General features: G+C 43.2%; 1 protein-coding gene across 5 annotated transcripts in view; it reads left to right on the forward strand.

The window, feature by feature from the left end:
- The window catches only part of TNS3 (tensin 3), a 241,639-nt gene that overhangs the window by 17,489 nt on the left and 198,323 nt on the right, over nt 1-25,827 (forward strand). The window contains exon 1 of one of the 5 annotated variants that reach the window (XM_069809305.1): nt 16,063-16,082. The exons of the other annotated variants lie outside the window; for them this stretch is intronic. The gene's annotated coding sequence lies outside the window, so the exon portion shown is untranslated. Of the gene's footprint in view, nt 1-16,062; nt 16,083-25,827 lie in introns of those variants that run through there. 5 annotated transcript variants of the gene reach the window in all.

Raw genomic sequence — 25,827 nt, forward strand, 5'->3', positions numbered from 1 at the left:
AGGACCAGAGGTTGGGTATGAAAGCAAGAGCTGCAAAGAAAAGTGGGCGAGAAGTGAAACAGAAAAATAGCTGAGGAAATTAGAGATGGGGTGGGGAAGGGACAGGGAGAGGGAGCGAAAGCTGAAAAACCAAGAATAGAGAACTTGCCACAAGCTGCATAAATTTCTGTAATACGTATGTATTGGCTTACATTAATATTTATTTAAAATGTATGCATCTAGGCCGTTAAGAATCTAGGCTTCCTACTTAAGTATCCCAGAAGATGATTTATTCAACCCATGTTAAGATTGGCTGCTGCTCTTTGCTGACTACAGAGGGAGCTCAGACAGTTTAAACTGGAAGGCCAGCTTTTAGCTGGCTAAGGTTTGGTAAAGTGATTTCTACTTGCTCTATTAGAGTTGGATATTTTTGTTTTAAAAACTGTGACAGATGTGGCTTTCTTAGAGAGAAGAGATCTTGGCGTTCCTGTAGGATCAGGATGGAACTGTAGTTCAGCACCCTTACTGGTCGAAAGGAAAAATTGTTTAGGTCAAAATAATCTGGTTGACGCTTATACATTCTTTTCACCCGTGTGTGAAGCATGTAACAGTGTTTGGTTTGTGTGTCTGCTTTGTATATCACTAAAGAATCAACTCTAATAGCTTTTTAGAGATCTTGCCAAATTGTGAGGGTGTAAATGTAAGTATAGGAGAAGTCTCTGAGCACAGCACCTTAGAATGGAGGTTAAAAAAAAAGAGAAAGTTGTGATTACATAAGAAACTTAATCCTGTTAATAAGCTGTCCCAGTCTCCACACTTGCAATTATGATCTCCCAAAACTTCAATTCCCATGACTGAGAATATAAACCTTAGTTACTGTTATTCAGTGTGAATTAAGGGTTCTTAATATGTCTCTTTGTCATCTGACTTCTAATTACTTATCTAGCAGCACTGAAAGCTGTGGGCTTGTCTTCCAGCTGAGAAGGGGAGAGCATTGCTTTGAATTCAGTTGCATTAATCTGGGATGCTTGTGGAAAAAACATTGCTAATCGTTTTCGAGGGGAGAAATGAAGAGTTTTTCACACATGCATGTGCTTCTGCCACGTTTAAATGTGTGTCTGCAAGTGCAGGTGTTTCTCAGTCCTGGTTGTTTCAAAGTAAAGTATTAGGAACTTTTCCTTTTGCTTTCCTGAAAAAGTCTTGAGCCTCTGAGTAGGGACCCACTAGAAAATGTCAGAGTATAAATAATTTTGCTGAAATGCTGCAAGTGGTCTTGGATGCTTAGGACCATCACGGGGTTTAAGTTCAATTGACTCTGTTTGTGTACCTTCTTACTTGGAAAGCCAGAAGTATATGGTCATGTTTGCCTTGGCTGTGCTAAGACAAAAAAGCAATGTGGTTACTGTGTGTATGTGAAAGATTAAAACGCCAAAAAAGTAGAAGGATATAGAATATTTCCGTGGAAAGTGAAAGGATTAAATAGGCAAACAAAATTTTACATAGGAAAGAAGAATACTTACTGGAATGTATGGCCTTGGGATTAAATGTTCCATATTGCTCTCTACATCTCTGAAGACCGAACCACACAAAACAAGTTAGCACAGTACAGCCTAGCAGGCATCCCGACGCGGATTAGCCAAAAGCCTTTTCTATGTTTCCTGTATGATTCCAGCCCCGCGTTTGGCGATTTTTATTACGAAGCCTGCAAAAAATGAACGGCGCGCACATGTGCTGGTTCCTCCACGTGGAAGCTTTAGAAGATGGCAGCTGGTTTTTGCCAGGGTTGGGGTATCAGCCATCGCCGGCTGTCGCAGCGGCGGTGGGAAGAGGCAGCCCCCGGCAGCCCCCTCCATGCAGAGAGCGGAGCGGCAGGGCGCTGCCGTCCTCCCGCTCCACGGGCAATTCCCAGGCACGGCCTCATTCCTGGGGAATAGTTGGAAGTTTCAGGAGGAAGCATGTGTTTGGGGTTTTTTTTAAACATAAAAAAGCTAGCTCCTCTCATTCTAGGACTAATTAAGCTGGCTCTCTTTTTAGTTGTATTCCAGTGTTTACATGTTTACATGGTTTCGTAGCGGTTACCGTGAACAGCTTGTGACTTGATCTCCTTTCACTACTGCTCCATCCTTTTCACTCTCCCTAATTAACCATCACTGCCGCTTGTTTCCCTGTATATGCTTTTACATTCCTTTTTATCGTTACTTTTCGGGGTGACTGTGTATTGTGTTATTTATTGTAACCAAAATAAAAGAATGAAGCCATAACACAATCCTATACAAACCACCTATATTTAAGGTAATGGTTATTGTCTTACATATTAAGGATGCCCACACAAAGAACCCAAAGGAAAGCAAAACCAAACCCCAAACTCACCACCAAGAACAAATGCAAGTATCTTTTCCTTAGGCCTATAAATAGCTCCTCCATGACCTGTAGCCATCCTAAATAAATTTGCAACCTGAAGAGCGTGTATTTATTTAACTTGATGATTTCTTTGCTGAAAGTGGAAGTGCTTAAAAGAGAAAGTCTGGGATCTGTCAGACCGCAACCTGAACAGAAATTTTATAAACGTTCCCAGAAACAGAAACATTTGTGGTAATGATAGTTCTTGTAATACACCCTGCTTTTGGTTATACCAAGTGTGTTCTCCTTCTACCTGTGATGAAAGCTGGCTGTGCTGGGGAGAGAGGTCTCCCTGGGTCAGGTGCCACATGCCAAAGAGCCCGACTTTCATTTTTGTCAAACTCGGAGCCATTTCACGCTGTACTGCAGCACTGCTGAAGACAGGGGAAGTGACTTTGAATGACTTGCAAGCACAGAGATATTCAGCATTACATGCCTGCTTTATTACTCCTTCCAGCTTGCTTTCCTGCTGATTTTTAAGTTGTAAGCAAGCTATCTCCATAAAATAAGTTGTGTCAGCTGTCAGGCTGACTCTGATATACAGCAAGTGTGACATTTTCCAAGGCTCTATTCTGCAGTTGGAAGGAGCTGTTGCACACTGCTGTGAATCCCAGGGCCCCTTCCATCCCCTCCCTTGGGCTACCACGGCCATCGCTTGACCCTAACCGAGTTAGTCTCCGTCCGCTGGTTTCTGTACATCTCTGCTGGGGTTCAGTCGGTAGCTGTGAGTTTGACTGGTCCTTGATTCCCCTGGCATTAGAAAAGGAGCAGCAAAACCTGAGAGATGGCATGTTCATCACTGACGGAGAGAATCTTGTTTCAGATGTCATAGTATTTTTGTAATCCAGAGGAAATGAATGAGAGACAGAAAAGCTTCTCTTCCCTCAGGCATGCTTGTAATTTGATGTGAGTCTTGGTCAACACAACACACAAACATAGGCGGTGAAGATTTCCTTCAAAGGTTGCTGTTCAACGCTGACTTCTGCTTAGAACATGAAGAAAAAGAGAATGGGAGAATTTTCACTAGCACAGAGTTCAGAGGACTTCAGCTGTCTTTAAGATACTCTCACGGGTTTTCAGCCAGTTTACCGTCATGCCTCCAGAGGGAGAGGTAGTGAGGGGGAAGGAGCCCTTGTTGACCAGGAATGGGGTGATTAATGGAGCCTTGCCATGGTACAGGGCAACTGGCAAGATGGAGAGGGCAGGCAGAGGCCAAATTTTTGGCAGCTTTGTGAAAGGCAGAACTGTTCTGTTGATGTGTGTCCCTCTTATCACCTAAGGACAATGTTAAGTTTGAATTCAGCTCTGGCAAACGTTGTTTTTCTCTTTTGTGCTCTCGATGCTGAAGCTTGTGTTTCTTTACTGTGGTTTGGGCTGTGGAGAGGCAATTAAGTGAATGCCCTTTGGTTTGGGAAAGGAGGAAAGAGAAGTAGTAAGTGCATTTAAAACAAAGATTTCTATAAGCAACAAAGTGAATTAAATATGTTTTCCAGGGCTTTAGTGTCTTGAGGTCAGTCTCCTGAGTGGGTTCTTTGATGAGCAAGGATGTGCTCTCATGATGGTATTCTTTTGATGGAGGCATTAGTATAGTTTGCATCCTCCAGCTAACTCCTGTTTTCAGGAAACCTGAAGAAACTGTCCAGGATTGAGGTTGCTGAGTTTAAAAACTGCTAGAGAGGACACTAAAGACAGAGATCTAAAGCTAGGGGATTTTTGTACTCAGAAGTAATGTTACGAAACCAAACTAAAAATAAAATTAAAAAAAAGACAAATGCATCGTGCAAGGCCACCACAGCCTGCTTTCTTGCAGTTAGTTGTTTGGGATCTGCTGCCTCTCGCACTACAGCTTACTGTGAACTTCCAGCTTGTCACAAGCATTAAACAAGCACATGTTTTATAGTAAGCTGGAAGGCTTCTGGGAATAAATGAACAGCTCCAGCCAAAGCTGAGTCAGAAAAATCTGGCAAACTTGCATGAGGATGCTCTGCAATAGGCATGTTTAAAAACCTCAGGCAGTTCTCATGCCACTGAGGGGTGCTTTTTAAGAGGAGTATATATAAATTCAACACATTTACATCCTCTTTCATGATAATTAAACCTTTATTACTGTTAAACATTTTTTATAAAGGATATCCAGGTTACAGGCAGAAGTGCTACTGGAATCTTTATCTCACTATAAAACTTAAAGTAATTTTACTCTGATTTTAACTGTTCTAGCTGATTGTTAGAGACAGTAAAAGATTCACCTTTTGAGGCAGGTGGCATTTGACCCATGTATCCCTCAGGGAGAAGAAAGCTGTCGACTGGCAAGCTTGAAACAGGAGTTGAAAACTCTTCCGTCAAGATGCTCAGTACAGTCTCAGAAAATAGGATGATTTGGTTAAACATCTGAAGGGCCTTACTGGAGGAGAAGGGCCAGAGTCACTGCAACTGATCTTTTCAAGGGGGTTCTTTTCTCAAGTGTCAGCCATAATTGTCTGCATTTCCACTGTACGGAGAAGTGAACGCTTTGACATGATACACTGTTGATTGTGTCCTTCGTATTACGGTCACTGGTGTATTGCCAATGGTTTCCCATATAATCAGCTGAGACGCAGCTAGTCAGGCTCACGGTATATTCCAGATGTCAGTGGCTGAATCCATGTTGCGAGTATGGGGGTTTTTTTATTACTAGTTGGCACTCCTTTCTTTATTTGTTATTTATATCTCCAAGTTTTCTTGGTGAGAAAGATATTTGTGTGAACAGAATAAGAAAAGTGATTGATGTTTTATCTTTCCGTGTAATTTTAAATTATTTTCCTTCCTCTCAGTCTTTATTTGCAGCGATTTTGTTGTCCTATAGCACAGTGAAGCAGTAGGCACGTTTGTCTTGAATATGTCTTTCCCTGGTCATTGGCATGAAAGGGAGCATGGTGTATGTGAGGCTATGGTGTGAGCTGAATGGAAGTAGGTGGTTCAAGATATACAGTGGTGTATCTTAAGATGCACAAGTTGCATACATTTAATAGCTGCCTATGGAGCTGCAGAAGAAGGTGCCACAAATTACCTGTGGGACAGCCAGACCCTGCGGGCAGTGTTACAGCTGTCTGCCTGCAGCACTGTGGATGCTGAAGTCCAAAGAGAGGTGGCATAAATGCTTCAAGACCAAAACATCATCAAAATGTGTGCAAATTATTTAAGCCATTGTAAAGATTTGTACTGAAGAAAGATGTTAGTGTTCAGGGAAGTTTCTAATCTGTTAGTTACTTTTGCTAGATTCCTTCCTCTAAATGCTGGCAAAACCTTTTTGTAAGGTATTATCTACAAAAAGCCCAGACTAAACAGGAGTTAGCCTTATTGCTGAAATCAAAGTTAATGGACATTGACTATGAATTTAAATAAATCTGAATTAAATATGAAATCTGATGATCTGGAGATAGTGCTAAAAATGGAATGAAGAGAAGAAAATTACAAAGTTTGCAAGGGGGGGGATGTAAAATGACTGTGCAGATACAGGCATTTATGGAAATACAAAGGCTTCTGCTAAGTAAAAGGGCAGATGTAAAACCAAAACAAACAGATAGAAACTAATGTCATTCTGCTTTATGTGCTACCCAGAGTTTATGTGTAAATACTCCGGTGGCAGAAAGGCACCCCAGGTTCTGAGGGCTACTGGCCTTGCAGGGCAGGAGGAAGCTGGGAGTGGAGCCCAGTTGGGATGAACTGTGCTGTTCAACTAAAGGATGGGCACATTCAAAATTGGCAAAAAGGTGGACACCAGCAAAAAAGTAAAGCAGGCTCATATACATCAGCTCTAATAGCAACTACATACCTGGTGATCAAAGGTGAAGATAATAAAAAGGTGCCATAAAGAAAGGAAACATAGTACATACAGAAGAAATAAGGACCAGTACTGATCCCAAAGAGTATTCAAGGTGGAAAGGACAAAAAGTATAGCAGGGAATTCCACTAGAAATGAAGGAGTCACTGTTGGGTAAACCTTATTTCAAACCATAGCACTCTTCAAAATTGATCAATTAATCAGTTAGTCCAAAGTAGTTATTTACATGATTCCTTGATTTCTCTATCCATACCAAGGATGTTCTGAAAAAGGGACAAAAATTCCTATCTCTGAAATTTTGGGAAGTAAGAATCCTCAAGTAAGAATGGAAGTAAGAATCCTAAAATGAATATGTAGAGAAGTTCCTCTTACTCTTTGTATGGAGAAGGCAGTGGCTGACAGGATGGGGTTTACAAGACCTGGGCATGGGTTTATATTATGCTAGGAAAAATTGTTGTATGTAGTTGTAAATTCAGTCTCCTTCACTGTGTATCACTTTCAGTGATAACTCACTGAAAAATGGCAAGGTGCTTTGGAGGTAAGAATAAAGACATGGATTGAATTCTGCCTCAAGTCACTGGCATTGTGACAAACTGTTCCCCCCGCCTGCCCCCTTCTAATGCAGCTAGGGATTAGCTGTAAGCAAATGCTGTTGTCCGATCGGTACTGTTCTGTGATCTATGCAAAACAAGCTGTGACCTTAATACAGCTCTTACTGAACAGGTGTCTGCTTTGAGTGATTATTGAAAACCCCAACTGAAATGGTGCTTATTTAGCATTTTTGGCATTTCAGCTATTTCATCAAAATGCTGACATTTCATCAAAATGGTCAAATGAGAAGGAATGGGCTGAGTCTCTGATGGTAGAAGCAACCTCTCTATTCAGTAACCTCTGCTGTTGGAAGTACCTGGGCAGAACAGTAGTAGGGTACTTGCACTTGCACTGCTAATTAAACCTGGCCCTGGGATCTAAACCAAGGAAAAGAAAGCAGCCTTCCTCTGGACAAGGGCATTCCCTTTCTTTCCTTGAGTTTAGTTTCAGATATATCATTACCAAATGTTGAACATGAGATCTCCCCTCCACTCCTATACCTATAAATTACAGAGCGGTAGTTAGTAGAATTCCTCAGGGCACAAGAGCTAAGGCTGCATGGTGCGCGCACTTGAGGTTTCTGTGGCCACATTTGCAAACAATAAATGTTGTGTTTTTATCTTGCTTCCCTTGGGGAACATTTTTTGTGTAATCTGGTTAAATGGTACAAGGATTATAAGTGTGTGTCTCTGTGTGTGTGTATAAATATATACCCACAATTTATCCCCAGGCAGAAATACGAATAAATCGTTAAAGGTCAACAGTTGCCTTGTTGCTGAGCCATTAGTAAGAGGCTCTCTTCTGTTGAGCCAAAGAATTATGCTTTCTTAGTTACATTCACTCAGATAAGTTATCTGAATGTGACTGCAAAGTCCTCTTGAAGTTTGTTAAGCTGCTAACTAACATGTCTTAAGACACGTTTGCTGCTTACACTGTTAACTTACTCCTAGCATGCATCGTGGTGGCCTGGTAACTTGGCTTCAGATGTTCTGTGAAGTTATAAGCACAACACTGTGATCTCAAAACGCAGTCTTTGGTGTGTTTCACGTTGTTTGAGTTTTGTACCTTTTCATGGGGGCTGTTTAAAATACAACCTTAGAAGCCCACCAAGTTTCCTTTTCTAGACCTTGTCTCCTCTCACATTAAGCATTGCTGTGGTGAGTGTTAGAATAGAAGGGGAAAAGCCTTGGAAAGAGCAGTCCCAAAAATCTGAGTCATGCAGTTAGGCTACCACTGTACTTTTGTCGGCTATTGCAGCAGGCATAGGAATGATCCAAAATAGCCATAAGCTTGATGGAGCTTGAAAGAGAAATTCTCTTATTGCACAAGAAATTTGAGTGTGAGATAACGTCCCTTATTTTAGGCTTAGTTCTGTTCTCCGTACTCAAGAGAGAAAAGCACTGTACCTAGCTCATTTCAGTGGTGCTGCTTTTGGAATAATGCGAGATCAGGAGATGTCTGTAAATTTGACATACGTCAGCTATTCTGTATGAATTTTGCTGACATAGGCAAACAAGTAGATACACCTCGCCCATAGCAACTTTCTGTAGTTCTAGGCAACGTCTTGTTCTGCTTGTAGCTTTGAGAAAGTGGATGTGCTTAGCTGTGCTGTTCATTTTATCCTAAGTCTTGCAACAGTTCGGTGTTTTTATAAAGTCCACCTTCTGAAGGCAAGTAAATAATATGCTAATCTCAGCTTTCTTAATTACGAAGAAAGTTCCCGGTTCTGGATAAAAGCTTGAAAATGTGAACTCTCGAGGCTTACAAAACAGATGGCAAAGAAAAGGAATTAAAATGGAGGTTATCATGGATGAACGGGGAGTTAGTCTCGGAATTTTGTCTTGCTCTACATTGTAAAGTTGGACTGGCCCAGCCATGTCAACCGGGAATCCTTTTAGGGAAAAATCCCTTTTTCTAAACTGATGGAGCACTGCTGAGAAAGCCTCAGTGGAGATAGAGGCCTCCTGGCAGAAGAGTAATTCTCTTTGTGCGGCTCCTGTTGTTTGACTAGGTGAGATGGCTGTAGTGGCAGCAGAGACCCTTCAGGCCAGCGCACACTAAGTCTGCGCTAGGAAGCTGTGTCAGCATAAGTGGGTCAAAAGTGTGGGGTAGCACCGATCAGTGGTTCCCAAGCTCTGCCCAAGAAGGCAAGGGCTTTCCCAGAAACAGCTCATGCCAGAGCTCCCTGCCACTTACTGTCAATAACACCTTTGTCTCTACTTGCGTAAGAGAGGCATAATCTAACACGTAGGCAGAAAGCAACTTTTCAGAAACTTCTCCTGGGAACGCTGAAGGTGTTTTTTTGTCTTCATTGAGTACAATGAGACAATATGAGTACCAAAGCTGTAGTGGTTAAAACATTCTCCATCCCTACGACAGATTTCAATGAGATAATTTTTTGTTTTCTATCCTAAATTTTTCTTGGCTGGTGCTACGCTGAGATTTTTTATTGCACAAGTAGCTAATGTCATCCCCTGTGCTTTGTAATTGCTGCTATACTAAAACTTCTCCTCCTCATTCAACTCTCACAGTTTTGGTCTGTCTTGCAGAGTTGAATGGAAGTCCTGGGAAGATACAACAGGATTATTTGTGTCTCTTGTTCACACAGAGTAATGCTGTTCCTCTGTTCTATTTTGTTATAGCTAATTGGAGATATTTTCCTAATTCATTGTGACTACAGTTATGTTACTGCAACTCTCCTGAAGTCATTGGACAACATAAGCCCACTCCAAACTTGAAATTGGTGTCTTCCCTGCTCCCCATGTGATTCAAAGTGGGTAGGAAAGGACTATCTTGTTTTAGAAACTGTGGAGTGTGGGGGACAAAGGATACAGGAGTTTTGAAACAGGATTTGGTGCCTGGATCCTGGAGGCCAACATCCATCAACTCACAGGAAGATATTTTATAAAAAATTTGGTCTTGTTGCATCTCCCTTTCATAGTGTACATTTACAGGTTAGGTTCTACTCTTTGGGACCTCTTCTTTGAATCATGTCTTTGTGAATTAGAAAGAAGACATCATATTCCCTGAGGAGAGTAACTACCAGCCCTATAATCTAAGTGAATGATAGATGAGCCATTCAAATCCTTAATGCTTTTGTACCGCTGACATTGTAATGAAAGCTGAGGAAACTTCCTTAAACTGGAGATGGTATGTCGGGCTGTAAAAAGGAGCCAGGCAATAGTGGAGTCACTGGACAAAGATTTAGGCTCCTTGGGGCACAGCCATTGGTTTTATGTAGTACAGAGACATAGCATACTATGCTTAAGAAGGGATAATTCTAAGGAAACCCTTGGTTGAATATCCCTGCTTATAGTCTTTAAAGAGCGTGGCTCTATCTACCTTTACCTAAAGAATCTTATTTTCAAATTAATGCTTGAAAACCCAGTTCTCTGGCTCCGTATTCTAGAAAACAGTGGTGGCAAACCTGCAGTCCGTGAAGGGTCTAAATGGACATGGTGGCTACTCGTCTACAAGGTATCGTATGGCTTCACGGATAATTGGTAACTGATACTACTGGAGCGTAACTGGGAGGTAGGATGCTATGCACAGGCTTGGAGAGAGTTTGCTTTCTTGTTTGGTTTAAGGAAGTCCACCCATCTCCAGCAATAATTAGTGTATATATGTACTAATGTTTTCATAGGCACACAACATGTACAGCAGATTCTGTCTTGGAGCTGTTATCTCAAAAATAAAATGTCCTCCACACATCGCTCTGTGTTGGGCCCTGTTTAACTGTGTGAAGAAAGGAGGTGGAGGAGGAGGAATATATCATTTTGAAGCTCCCGTGCCACTAAAAAAACCAGGCAGTTGCCAGTGCTCAGAGTACACAAGGAGCGATGCACTGAGGTTTGATAAGGCGTGTTACAACATCAAGCTCTTGGTTCTCTGTTTTCTTGAACTTTGTGTAGCCAGTTGCAGCAATTTTTGTATGCTCCACACTAAATTTCCAGTCACGTTGTGCTGAGTATATGATATACGGCATTTGATTCATCGTTGCCTCTCATCGCAAGAGCTGAAGAATTGTGCAACTGATCCCTGTGTGTGGAACTTCTGTCTGAGTCCTATGAGAGGAACTGATTGAGTTCTGAGAAGAGTAAAAAGCAGGAACTGTTTTACTTTTCATTTAGATCTCTTTCCTACAAGTTTTCTCTGTATCAAGTAACACTTGACTTCCCTCACTCAGTACCACCAGACTTGGGTTGAAAGCATCTTCTGGAGTTGGAGTTTTTTCTGGACTATAGTAGTGCTAGTGTGTGTACACAAAGCATCAGTTATACAGTGCATTAGAGGCTTTTCTGCAGCCTTCACAATTTCACTTTTACACTTGCCAATTGCACTAGTTTCTTAATGCTTTTTTGTTCTTTCAAGGAAAACAAAAAGGAGGAACAGTTCTAGGAAATTGGAGAATAGCACAATGTTTATCGGATAATGTTAAGTACCAGGCATTTTTTGTTGCATCACAGGGTGTTAAGTATTGGATGACATGAATAATTACACATACAGTGCTCATTGTATCATAATATAAATGAGCCTACCTTAAAACTGCATAGTCCTAGTTCTACTTTTTATGGTTATTTTCAGCATGCCTATACTATCCTGTAGTGGGTGATGTAGACATGCCCTTACTTCTGCCTTGCAAGGTGATAACCTGCAAAATGCATTTATTAGGAAAATGTGGTAAATTAGTACAAGGAGAAAATGTTGTAAATACTGTGGGAGATTCTTGTCCTTGTCCATTCTTCCTAAAGAATCAGAGTACCAAATAAGAATCAGATTAATGATAGATGTTTCTGCAGCACACCGTAGGTATGGACTGAAGTTATTCATATGGTTTAGAGCGATTTTGTATTTCTCTTTTGGTTTTGTACCAATTAAATGTTTCAGAAGGTTAATGTGGATTGATGTTTCATGGCCGCACCTGTAACACAACCACTGGTGTGTTTGATCTGTCAGCAGATTTAATGTGAGGTTTTTGACCACCACAGATACCGTGTTCCGTACCAGTAAGTCACTGATGAAAAATGAGTCATGTGGGTTGATTTCTAGAACGTGGAACATGGGGTTAAATGTGGTCAGTTGGTGTGGTAGCTTGAATATATGTGAAATTGTGGCTTAGTGCCCAAAGTTGACATATGCAGGGGCAGTTCTGTAAACAGTACATGAATGAGATGATTATTACTTGTACAGCACTGCAGCTATAAGGATTTTTTTTTATTAAAAATGAAAGAAAACAGTAAAACCTAGTTACCAAAGAACTGCTTTTTTCTTGTTGCAAATAAAAATATAAGCACTGTTAATCTGTGGGATTTTTTTTTTTTTTTAGTCACTGCTTATGGAAATAATTTTAAGCTCTGAAGTTCAGGCTAAGTTTGAAATTGTTTCTCACTGTCTTTTGTTAAGATTAAGCTACCATCTGAGTAAGATAGTTTCCTAGCAATCTTCTGCAAAACAGAGCAGTAGGTTCCAGGAATTGCCTAACTTGCAGATACATAGAAAAGTGCCCCTGCAAGAAAACTTGGTAAACTGCTTATGTGGGAAACTAATGCACATTTTGGCAGTACTCTGAGGTACTGATTATAATTTATTTTTGTATTAGCAGAGTAATCCATGAACCATTTTCTCTTCTCCTGAGGGAACTGATTGTTTTGCTTCAGATCAGATTTAAGAAAATCAGGGCCTATCAATTGAACATTCTCTTATATTACCATGTGGAGGTTTTTTTATGTTGTTTTTTTTTCTGTAAAGTACTTTACTTATTTTACAACTCTTCTATTATAAAATACTCTAGGAGAAAGTTAAAACTTTACTGCCTGTCTTTGTTACCTTGGGAAGAGGCCTTACCAATGAAAGGTAAAATCGTATTGCAGCAAAATAAGTGTTGCATGAAGAATAGTGAGCCTGTAGTACAGACTGGGATTTAGTGGTGGTTGTTCATGCCAGAATACAGAGCTGCTGGGGAGACATTTATGAAACACTGTAAATTCTTACGCTACTGTTTATGTTACATAGCTTTAAGTGGCTCCAAAGAAACTATTATTTTGTCATCTCTGACACTGAAGTCAGATTACAAATTTGTATTAAGTGGCCTGTTTTGAAAGGGTGTACCAAGTTTTAGGAGCCTTGCTAAAGGGAAACTTGGTATCTGTCAAGTACTCTTGACACAAACGTGATGTGTATCTGTGTGCCTTACGAGTGGTTACAAACAGCACAGGTCATCACTGTATATATTTTATGCACATGAAAGAATACTGTTTTGGTCTGGATTTGGGTTATTTAAGCAACGTAGCAACAGGTAGATAGGACTGAAAACCATTTTTCTGTGCCCTGATTTCTGCATAACTCGCTCTCCAAGTTCGTGGTTGCTGACAAGTGTGGATGGTTAGTGTCAGCTCAGTGATGATCGAATAAGCAGTCCCTCTTCATTCCGATTTAAAAGCTTTATTTGTTTACCTGATACATTACTCAAATTTGGGTCCTTTGTAGAAACCAGTAGGAGTAAAGCACTATGCAAAATCAGAGGCAAGTGACCCCCAGCCTGTAAAAGGTATGAGTCACTACCATCACTCCTCTTGCTCCATTCTTTGGAATTTTTAAAAGTGTTTGTGGTGTCCTTAAAGCAGAAAGCAAGACTATTTTGATTAGCAAGTTAGCTTAGCAACTCCCTTCACACAGCAGATTCCTTGATTCAGCAAGTGTGTATCTGAGATGAATGTTTAACTTGGTTGCTGACTACACCTCTAGGCAGGTTCAAATACATTTAAAGCTCTTTAAAACACAGACACAGATTTTCTTTCTCCCTTCCTATTCTTCCCCATTTCTAGGAAAAGCGAGCCGGTGAGGAATTCAGAATACAGAGGTGATAATTAGGGATGTAAACATAGAAGAAGATATTGTTTGTCAAAGCCATGTGTTATAAAATGTAGAGAACATGCAGTTACGCTAAGCTAACACTGTGGCAGTAACCCTACATACTAAACTTCCTGACATTGAGTTTTCACATTGTACTGCAGGTGGTATGCAAAAATAAATACTTTATTTCTTCGGCTAGTGTCATTTATGTGTAAAAATACGTGCATCCGCGAGCTGGTATCTGCCTCTATGTGAAGCATTGCCAAAGTGCAGGCATTTCAAAATCATGTCAGAGTGCTAAATCACATGATAGTTTAAAATTTTGAAAAAAATATAAGAATTTCTGCCTTCTTTCCTTGGGGTTCAAGTTTTGAAACTTTTGCTTGAAAGCTAGAAGCTGATTGTAATTCTTTTTTTGTTTTGTTGGTGAAAGTTTCAGCTAATCACGTGATCCATGCGATGGGGCTTTAAGAAAAACACCAAATGTTGCGCGGCTTTGAAGGTGCTGATTGTGTGCACCTGTGCACTGCTGATTAAGAGCTTGATCCCGTTCCCAGAGACTCCTGGCTTGATTTAGGGACATATTAGGTATTAGTTAAATATGAGCCATACAGTGGGGTTTTGCAGATGGCATTGATCCAGCAGGAAGTTTAAGAGAAACTGTGTCCCAGAGAACAGTGGGATGCACATGTCTGAAAGGTTTGTAACACGTGTTCTCTTTCTCTGCTTGGCACACAGGAGAAGAGATTTAAGATGTGATGATGAATAAAGGATTTTGATTATGTCTGGCTTTTAAATATGCCGGAGCTTTCCTAGCAATACAACATAGTCTTGTCCAAGTGAGATGCTAAGCATGTCTGGGACCTAGTTTGTCTTCTGTTTGCTCAGTGTTCATTATATTGCTATCTCTTGGTAAGTAACGTATCTGTACTTGAACGTCCTTGCCTTCCGTATGGTCACCTGTCTGCCTACTCCCATAATATGAAGCACTGCAAAGAATGGACTTAGATTTGAATATTGAAGCCCAGCTCTGGGATCTCTAGAGATCTCTGTTTCTTGGGGGTCCTTCCTCCTCAGCGCAAAGGATTTGCAAATACTAACCACTGCGTTGCCTAAATCAGCCAGGGGGAAATGCCTAGGGCTAGAAAGGGCTGGCTGTAAGTCTTGCCTCTAAGAGTGCCTGCGGCATCTATTCCTGCTTAGGATTCACTTCCATGAGCTTGTTTCTGGGTCAAGCTGCAAAGAGGCCACGTCGGTACGGACACCCTCTTTACGTGGGTGACACGAAAAGACACCCTCTTTACTTATGACCCTAGTCATAAGCGGGATGTTCAAATCCTTTCCTTTCTCTCTAGTGAGATGCATCCAGCTCTCAGGTGAGGCCCCAGCTATCAGCTGATAGTGCGGTTGGGGTTAGGTATCTCAATCCTATTAATTAAATGCCGCTTTGCTTCAGTGAATATTTGATTTTTTAAAAAAATTTTTTTTTTTTGGGGGGGGGTGGGCCTCAGGTTATGCCTGTTTCAGCCAAGTTTCAGGGTAACGCCGAGGATGAAATCCTCCGCCGCAGGAAGGACGCAAACTCTCATTTCTGGCCTCTGGGGCGAGACCTCCGCCTGCTGAGATGCCGACCCGGAGGCCGGCAGCACCCCCGTGTGCTCCCGGCCCCGCGGCTGCCCTTTCCATCGCAGCTGCGGTCCGCCGGGCCCGGAGGACGGTGCCCGCTTTGCGGATCCTGCGGGAACCCCGGGTGTGGAGCTGCCCTCCCCGGAGCCTCCCTCAGGGGAGAGAGAGGCGATCCTCGGGGTCGGAAACCCCACGAACGCCTGTACGCGGGGGACCCGCGGCCTCGGGCGGCGGCTGAGCTGCGGTCCCGCCGATCGTCCCGGCCCCTCGGGCCTCCTCTACTGCGGCCGCTCCTCATGTGGCCGCCGGCGGCTGCTGCCCAGCTCGCCCCGCTGCCGGCAGCCGCGGCCGGCCGCCCCGCGGAGAGAGGTAAAAGCCCTTCGCCTCCCGAGAGCGGCCACCTCCCGGCCTTGCGCTTCGGCTGACGGCCGCCGGGGGACGGGCTGGCGAAAACTCCAGCCTCGCGGGGGACCCTACGGGGGTGCCGGCGCTTCCCCTCAGCCACCCTGCAGCCTCCCCCGGGCGGGCGGAGGGGGGTCAGGCCCGTCCCGGGGAGCGCGGCCGCCTCAGGGGGAGCGCGGCGGGGCTGCCCGCCCCAAAGCCGGCAGCGGTGCTACGCGCCTCTTCCCCGCCTCCCTCCTCCTCCTCCTCACAGCCTTGATCGAGGCGCCGGAGGTTTCTCCCCGGCGGGAGGGACCGTAGGAAATAAAAAACCAAGGGTGCGCGGCGCCGGGGGAAGGGGGCTCGCTTGCTCCCGCTCTCCAGCCGAGCCGCCCTGCCCTGCCCGGGCGCCGAGCCGCGGTGGGGGAGCGAGGTAAACTCGGGCGGCCGCGGGGAGCCGCGGGAGTGGCGGCGCGGGGCTTTGTTCCCGGCGGAGGGAGGCCCCTCGGCCGGGCCGCGGGAGCTCGCTCGGCGGCGGGCGCCGAGGAGAGGGGGCCGCGGTCTCGCCTCCCCCCCTCAGCCCGGGGCCGCTCGAGGGCGGGGAGGGACGTTGTGCCCGGCGGAGCGGGCTGAGGTGAGGCGAGGGGGGGGTCGGGGAACGCCGTCCGCTGGGAGAGCGTCCGGGGGTTCGCGGTACGGGGAAGGGCGAAGGTGGCGGGGAAGGGCGGGATGGCGGCGGGCCGGGTCCGGCCGAGGGGCCGCCTGGTCCGCCCCCCCCCCCCCCGCTCTTCCAGCCGGGCTGGGTCTCTCGCCCGTGAGGCGGCGTTTCTCTCCCGGAAAGTTACTTCAAGCCGCGGGCTCGGGGCGGGGGGAGCCCCCGGTGCGGGGCTGAGGTGGTCCGCGCTCGGCTTCTGGGGCCGCCGGGGCCGGCCCGGTGCCCGTGACGAGTTTTGGGGAGCCACCGGGGTCCTCAGTGTGCCCGGCGGCGGTTGGCCACGGCTGGCTGGAAGGGCCAGCTGTCTCACAGAAAGGTCACGATCTCCAGCTGTTCGCCGGCGCTTTTCCTAGCGAAGTGGTCCTTCGGGGGGGCCGAGGTTCAGGATCTTTGTGCCTCTTCTGACAACTGCCCAGGTCACGGACAGATTTTGGCATCGGCACTGGCCAGGAGCTCCAGAGCCCTGGTCCTGCCAGCCGGGATGATCTCCTGAGCGGTGAGGAGTCGTGCCTCATTTCCAAGCCTAGGATTAGGTGATAATTACAGCATTTTGTGTAATTTGAAATGCTCTTTTTTTTTTTTAAATGGAATGCGGTTTACGTGTTGTACGGTATATTATTTTTTGTGTGTTGAGGAGTGCCTGGTGGTAGTCGTTACATTTGTAATAGCAGTGTTTACATTTTATACTAGGTACAAAATGAAATGGTGGCGAGAGCCACAAGGGCCATAGCTGTACGAACCAGACTTTGGGTCTATTTTATGTGATGTTTGATAGGAAACTTCTGGATACTGCTCAACACCATGACTGATTACAGATGTCTTAAGCTGGCTAATTTTTAAAAGAAACTGCTGCAGTTAGTTAGTCAAGTTTATTGTATAGAAGGCCAAGTGAGGCTTTTGCTAAAACTAATGAGACTTCTGATGACTTTGAAGCTGTGAAATAGAACCTCTGAAGTCCTGGAAGTAGTGGGGTTTTCATCCCATGTAGCCAAAAAGGGTTTTTTTGTTTGTTGTGATTAAATTGATTACTTCTAGTAACTAATGTTTATTGAGAGGCTTAATTAGTCATTTAATTTGTCGGAAGTACAGGTGCTCACGAATCAGTGCTGCATTGCCAAGAGTTTTCCATGAGTTAAATTAAAACAATCCATTTCATTTCAGCTTAGATGTGTATGTGCCACAGGGAACGACTATTTAGAGAAGGCAGTGGCCACAAGTGGTTTAATCAGTGTTCCTTGCAATCTCTGACATAATCCAGAGTACCTTTCTGCAGTTCACACTTTGTTTTACTGAACAACTCTGATATTTTGGGATATCGTTACCATTGGCATTACCTTCTTTGGCCTGCTCTTGTTTCCTGGTGATGCAGAAAATATTTATGGCTGGAACATAGAAAAAAAAGATTCCTGGTGTGTGTTCTTTCTCTGGCTGTGCTGCTTGCAGAATGGCACGTGAGTCCGTCCCTTAGGCTTATCTCTCTCTTTGACCATAAGCTCTACAGTTGGCAGAACATGTGGTATCACTGAGGTGGTGATATGATGGTGCAGAAGATTAGAAGCAATTTTCTTTTGCGTCTGACAAAACTGAGGGAGAGTTTCTTCATCTCTTTTGTGTCTGACTTTCCTTCTCTGGAAATGACCAAAATGACAGAGAATGAGGTGGTATTTTGGAGAGATCAGTGAGGCTTATAAAAGTAAAACATTATTAGTATAATTACTTGTGTGTCTCCTAAACGTACTCTTTAACAAAAACAGAGATGGTTACCAAAATAGCAAGCAGTGCTAAAATTGCCATACAGGTGTAATGAAGGAAACCCAACTGTGGTCAAACATTTGCAATACAAGGAAATTAATCTAGAAGTCACTAAACATACTACAAGAAGCATAATGGTTGGTTAGGCGTTTAATTTTAGGGCTGAGAGTTCTGTTTTATTCCTAGTGAGAATTTCTACTGGTGTTTTTCCAGCTGCCAGTGGAAGAATCAAATTGTTGACTCATTAGCACACTGGAAGAATCTCCTGACCCTTACTGGGTACCTATTGAGAATGTACAATTCCTACCATAGTAATGAGTGCTGAATGTGCCTTATCCATAAGCTTCACAAAGTTTGTCAGAAATTACAGCTTTATGTTTTTGGGTGGAGAAAGAGAAGAGTACTGAAACAGCTTGCACGTTACTGTTCGTCATTGTGTTCTTGTGATACGAAAAATGCCGTGTGTTGCTGTAAGTACAGCTTTGCCACACTTTTGCACTTTAAGTGCAACCTAAAATACTGCGCGGGTAGTCTGATTCCTGATTCTGACACTGAGTCACTGGCTAAAGTTGGGAAGATCACCATGGAAGTGTTTATCCAGAATTTACCTCACGTTGATGGTTTAAGAATTAAAATGAATTGCTTGATTGAAATAGCACTGTGGAGCAATTCCCGATGTTTACCATTCAGAAATGTCAGACCTTTTTAGCACTACAGTGGATCCATAGGCTCAGACTGACCAGCAACAAGGAAGTGAAGCCTAGAAAAGAAGAACCTTTGCAGGTCAAGTTAACCTCTGCTCCTCTGCCTTCCACACAGCAGGCTCAAATGCAGGACTGAATGTAACCAGAAGTTACCGAATTGTTAAGGGGAGTCTTTATGTATCAGCTGCGCAGCTGAGCTATTGCTGAAGAACCTTCTCTTGGAAAATCCCTCTTGGTGGAGGCTCTCCAGCCATGAAGGAAGCTGTGTGTGATAGGAGAGGCTGAGGACAGGGAGCGAGTTAGTGGTTCAGGCTTTTTTTTTGGTTTTGTTGGGTTGTTTGTTTGTTGTTTTTTGTTTGTTGATGTTGTTTTTTGTTTGTTTGGGGGTTTTGTTTGTTTGTTTCTCCTGGCCTTAGTACCTTTGTGGCTGGAAGGTGAGAAGCAAGCCAGGTGACTGTACAGCCTCTCTGACAGTCGGTTTGGTTCCTGCTTAATTGTTTCTTACACAGCAGGCCTGTAACAGGGATTAGCATATAAGTATTTGCAGGTGTTTAGCAGCAATTTATTTTAGTGAGGGGTAGAGTATAAGGTGGGGGGAAGCGAGCATCCTGGAAATGTCAAAGCTATTAAAGTTTTGGCAGGCCAATGTCCCCAAAGTGAGGCCTGCCATGTGATGATGAATGAAAACTGAGTTTCAGAAAAACAGCCTGGAAGATGATGTTTCACACCTGGGGAGAGAGCAGTCTTCTACCCTGCTCCTTGCAACACCCCTAGCACTCTGGCAGGAGTGTACTTCATTGTATTCCTTTTGGCTTTTAAAATTAATCCTTTAGTGCTGTGCTTGGAATGGCAGGATAAACATAATAAGCTATGTCTAATAAATGAGAGAGTGGGGAGGTTTTCTTATGTTTATCTTTATGGCAGTGTGGGAGAGTCTGCAGTGATAAGGGTAATGCACTTTGTGTCTGTAAGTGCCCTCTCTCCCTTCTTTTCCCCACTTGATTTGGTAGTCTCCTGTATTGATATATTTCACCATGTAACTGTGCTTTTAAAGTTGCTAATTCTTTCTGCATAGTTTAAGAATATAACTGGACTTGCGCACTCAGGACTTCTTAAGTTCAGGAAGGGGGTATAGGTGTTCTGTGCTTGATGTATTAAGGCAGAATTTCCATAGCCTGCAGGGTCTGTTGTAGTGATCTGCCAGTGATAGGAAATTAACATTGCCTTGCTTCGTAGGGACTAGGTGTTCACCTTTCTTTTTTCTTTTTCTTCTTTTTTTTTTTTTTTTTTTCCTGCCCATGCTACTATCTAATTACCCTGCGGGTACGGACCTGTGTGATAACAGAATTGAGATAATGAATTGCTTGCGGCATAGGGTGACAGATTGATTTGCAGTAATCTAATGGACAGGTGTGTTGATGCAGCCTGCTTACAGTGCACCTCCACTGGAAAAGATCTGAGGAAATGAAGCAGCCTCGGAGACAGAGGAAGGGAAGATGCTGTTATGTCTTTGTAGTTCCTTAAACTACATAGACACTCTCTTAGCTTTGGGGATGGCAGGAGGAGGATGTTAATCCATTTAGGAATGTATGTGTGATTTGGGGGAATGAGAAAGAGAATGGTGGTGTTTAGAGAGCGGTCTGTTAGGTTTACATATTCAGGAGGCACTTGTAGAGCTTAGCTTTTTAATTTAATCTATCAGTCTTGCATTGATTCACTGAAAGACAAAGGCGGTGGTGGTATCTTTTAAGCCTTAACCACAGAAACAAACAAAAAAATGTAGAGTTGAGGTAATCTTTTTTTCCTCCCAGTTTGTTGAAAGCTGTGTGCTTGTGGATGGTGTGAAAAAGTGAGTGATCATGACTTTCACCTGCAGACATATGTTTTTCCTTTCAATTCAAATGCTGTATTTTTTTTTTCTTGAAGGAGGTAATTTTATTTGGGTAAACCATGGAATCCTGCAATGTAAGTGAATTTGTAGTTCTTCCTTGTGTTGAAAAAAAAAAACCATCCTGCCTGCTTGTCCCTTGCCTACCATTTCTCAGACTGTATGTTTTGTATGCCCATTCCAACTGATCAGTAGAAGAAGTGTATTTACAGCTGTCTTTTTAGTTGGAAGTAAAATGGGTTGGCTGCCTTCTTCCACAGGTCTTTCTGTACTTGCCCTTTTTCTGCAGCTCATACTACTAAAATTCATTTGAGAAGGTAAGGTGAAAAAAGAAGCCACTAACATGTAATTTGATGAGGGCTGTTTACATTGGCATGGTATTGTCTTGTTGAATATGAGGGTCTCTGCAGAAATATTTTCTCTAGCAGTGTTTCTTTGCACCAATAAAAAACCATCAAGCATGTTGTACCTTCTGTCTTTCAGCATGAAAATATCTCAAGACAAAAACGTCAGGTTTTTACAAGGCTGCTTGATTGCCAAATTAGGACGCCTTTGTGTCCTAATCACTCATATTCATCCCGATTAATACACTTTGAGGCTTTTTTCTCCCCTCAGGTTTCTGTATCTCTGAGTGATTCAGCAGGTGGCTGCAGTTGAAAGTGGCCTGGAGGACACTTCATGTGGCTTGCCACCTTTTCTCTGGAGGGGATGAGGAGGGCCCAGACAGCTGCGTGCCATGTTCTGCATCTCCTTCCAGCCTGCTGGTCGGTGTCAGCTTGCTGCTCTTGCTTCTTGTCCTTGCAGAAGTGGCTGCCTCCTCTTCCTCCTGTCCTCTGGCCACTGCAGTGTCAGTAGCTCAGTCCTCCGTGCTGGCTAGCGTAAGTCCTCCTGTTGCAGGGCAGCAGCTGGGTTCATAGTGGCCAGCGGAGATGGCTTGTTGCCATCAGGCAGAAAAGTTCATAGTTGGGAGGGTGGGGGGAATTGAGGGCATCCCACTGGGAAGGAGGGAGGGGGGAAAGTTAGTTTTGGGATCTGAGACTAGACCATTGTAGTAAATACTCCACTATTCACAGAGCCAGGAAGAGACGGGTACTGTGGCACTGTGTTCAGGGTGCTCGTCTGCGGTGTGGAAGCAAAGGAGAGCAGGAGCTTGAACCTGAGCCTTCTGCATTGCGGGAGAGTGTACTGGCTGGGGGGTCCTCTGGTCTTCCCTCTTGGTATGCGGTGCCTGCAGGCTCTCCCCTTCCTGCTTCGGCGCTTTGGTATGAGGTGGGAGAGATTGCTGTACCGGGAGAGACTGAGAGGTGCTCTGGCCAGCCGTGGCTGAAGCATTCCCAGCTGTTTGACAACAACCACAAGCTAATGGATTACTCCATTAGAGGTTTCTTCTGGAGGTGGGGTGGTTTGTAACACGTAGGTCTAGGAGCGTTAGGCTCTGTACTACATCGTGGGCATCCCTTCCTGGGGCTAGTGAAAAGGGAGGCGCGATCTGTCTTCCACAGCCTTACATAAGTTTTCCCCAATTTGTAAAGGAGTTAGTCATGGAAACCCAACTTGTGTGCATCCAAGCTTTTGTTTTGTCTAGCTTTAATGATTAATAGATGATAGTGGTTTGTTACAGGATACTTCCCTAGCAGTCAGTGTCATGAAAATAGTAACTATGAGAGCAAAGAATATCTTTGTGGGTATTGTGTGCTTGTACATCTGGGAACCTGTGATTTCGTGAACATATGTGTTAGGTTTTGTTTACCTGGTGTATCTGAGCCTTTCTGTAGTGTTTGCAATCCAAATGTAATTGTACTTTTGCCAGGTTATGGGTAATTTGCCTTTTTTTTTTTTTTTTTTTTTGCTATATATATATATGAAGAAACTTCAGCTGCCTGAATTTCAGTAACAAACTGTTCCCTTGGGGTTTGATGAAGGAGTTGTTATCTGATTTTAGTTCATAAACACACAGCCTGTTGCTATGGTCAAGAAGTGAGAGCCTGGAACCTGACTAGGTCTATGGTTAAATTAATTGCTGTTGATTTTAGTGTGTAATCAATTTAATTTGTGTTTGAAAAACCTCTGAAAACACTTCCTTATGAACACAAGGTATCTCACTAATTAAAAATAAGCCTTTCCAGAGGTGTGCTATCTTTTTTGCAGTCATTCACTTATTCTTGCAGCTATCAGAAACTCTCAGCCTTCAGAATTATTTTTATTTTCAGTTGAGCCAGATTTGATTTGGAAGATGGAAAGTCAGGTATAGTTTGTAACCTATTACTGCAGCTTTTGGGACACCTGGCTTTTCTGGTGGCTGTTTCAATAGATTAGGGTGTTTAAGATCAAGCTCTGGGGGAGGATGTATGTTTTTAGTAGTAGACTAGATTTTAAGTAATAAATTTTTAGATTAGTAGATTTCAGTCAAATCACTGAGATTTGTTATTAGTCTGTTTCTTAAAATTCCTCTGTGCTTTCTCCTGTCTTGTCCAAATGCTGGATTTTTTTTTTTTAGCTGTAAGGTTATAAACATCTAAAAACTGCTATTCTGTCTTAGCTGCTCTTGCTGTTGATTATGGTTTGTTGAAAGCAAAACTGTATTTTTCAAATAGCAGCAGTATACCTGTTTTAGAAGTGCATCTTCAATCTGTAAGCAAAATATGACAAGTAAATATTGGTAAGTCTCATACACTTTCTTTATAAGTTATGACTCTGGAAAGAAGTGACTGACAATAATTCTGTAGTCGTTTTCAAAAAAGAGCTCCATATTTTGTGCTTTTTGTAACCTTGCAGGTGTTCCCTTTCAGCAGATACTCAGCAGTGGCCTTGCTGCAGCTTGAATCCAGCTGTTCTGCATTATGTGGAGAGCTTTTCATGTTCTGCAGTATTTTTATGGGTGCCAATATTCCTCTACTTGTCTTATTTCTTTCAGTCTTGTATACCGTCATTACTTAAAATATTTTAGAGCTATCCTGCCACTCCTTTGTCTGCTGTACAAAAGCATACTTAAGTGTGTAAGCTTGAATCTTATGTTAAGATTTGAAACACATATGTAATTTAATATAGACAGACAAGATGTGTAATTATGAGGCAGGGGAAGAAATAGGCTTAATTCTCACTGGAAACTTAATATCCTTCCATAGAGTTCTTGCCTTTTGAAGCTTAAAAATTTTGTGTTTTCAATCTAATATTTTGCTTTTACATCTGTGGTGCTTCATTTGTGATACTGCCCCCTCCCCCCCCCCCCCTTGGTAAGCACTGGACATTTCTCCAGGTAGTGGCTTTCCTGAAGCACAATGGTTTTATCGTTACAGTTGATGAAATGCATCATGGGATTTGTAGTTCTTGCCAAAGAAACTAATCTCTAGATGAATTACGCCAGAAGCCAGTTAGAACTCCATCCCCCAGGAAGCACAAGAGTAGCGTGCCAAAATCTTTTGGCTTTTGCTCTGAGTATTCTTTTGTCAAATACCTGCTTCCTCTGCTGCGCAAAGGAAGAAAACAATAATTTTTAAAAACACCTTTTTAACTTTTTATTTCTATGTCACTGAAACACTTTGACTGTTTCCTGTGTGTGTGCATGCTGTTACTCTCAGTTTTATTTTGGAATGCAGATGCTCACTCTGTTCTGAAGAGATAATAGCTGTTCTTTTTGTACGTTGGGGCATAAAGCTTGTCAACAAGCTGACCTTTCCTGAAACATAGAGACTAGGTCATGTGGCACCTCAGCTCTGATTATGGCCTGCGGGAGAGAGTGTGCTACTCCCCAAGAAAGAAAATTTGGGATCTAATTGGGAAAGAGTGGCTGTGTTCAGCTGTGACATCTGGAATCTGCAAGTACAGAACAGTGCTTCTGGGGAAAACCAGGACTGAAATGTTGACTCATAGTCTAGTTTAAGATAATAGTATCAAAATAGTCAGTGATAGTGTGGTTAAGGAAACATGTTGCCAGAAGGAACTGATAAATAATCAGAAGCATCACTGAGAATTGTTTTTAAATGGCTTGTGCTCATTTGAGAAGGGGAAGGCACCTTGTCCTCCCTAGCTTAATGAGTTAACACTTCATACAAACACTGAATTGAGCTGGTTAGTGCCTTATCTGTGTGCTTTTAAGTGAAACTGTTTTCTCTGCAGGTGTGAGATTTTATGAAAACATAATTATTCTGCTTAATAGAAAACATGGTTAGACTGAGCTGGTATTACTTATGTTTCATGGCTCTTCTTCTTTTTAATAGATTTTTTTTTTAAATTGGTTTTATTTTGTTTTTAAAGAACATGGTGACTAATGCTTGGAGCACAGGGCTGAAATTCAAGCAAAACAGATTTTACTGTTACACGTTCTCCGTGTCACTGACTCATGCTGATATTGTAATCAGTAACATAGCTTGAAATGTAAGATGATACACCGTGAGAGAGTTTGACATTCAGCCTCATTGGGATCCATTTTCTGTCTTTCTGGAGGCGATAATCGTTCCTACCTCTTGCAAAGCAACCTCAGGTTCTCGGGTGCCATCTGCATGGTGATGCCTGGTGTTGCTTAAGCAGGCGGAGTTGTGCATCCCACGCGTAGAGCAGTTGCTGCTGTGGGAGAAGAGGAAGGGAAGGGTTTCTGCCCGCCAGCAGGCCGGCTGAAGTGTGCTGCTGGGGAGACTGGGCAGTTCTGCTAATAGGTGTGGGCAAGCTCCTAACGAGCAGAAAGCCCTCATGGTTCCTTTTAAGCTTGGAGTTTAGGAAGAGATGAGAGCTGGAGGGCCTTGTCACTCTTGAGAATCAGATCCTTGCCAGCGGCAAAATGCGGTTTCTCTTTGCTGATGGCACTTTGATGAGCTTCGAGTTGTGTTCCTCTGCTTTCAGCTTCCATTCTGAGTATTGTGAATGTCATTCCTTTCTTGGGCATCCTGGAACAATTTCTGCTTCAAGTCTTTCAAGGAAATGGATGCTTCTTTCAGAGTTTGCTTGTAGAGGGAGCATTGCCTGTATTAACATTTTTGGGTTGTTCAGTTTATTTGCTTTGGTTTACCCATGTAGGTGCTGCTACGGTTATTTGTAGTTGCTCCCTAATGAATAAGTGCTCTGAAGACCTGTAGAGCTGAGAAAGGAAAAACATTTCAAAATAGATTAGGAGTGTTCAAGCAGG

The sequence above is a fragment of the Haliaeetus albicilla genome, chromosome 21, assembly GCF_947461875.1.
Source record: "Haliaeetus albicilla chromosome 21, bHalAlb1.1, whole genome shotgun sequence".
In the NCBI taxonomy this organism is placed as follows: Eukaryota; Metazoa; Chordata; class Aves; order Accipitriformes; family Accipitridae; genus Haliaeetus; species Haliaeetus albicilla.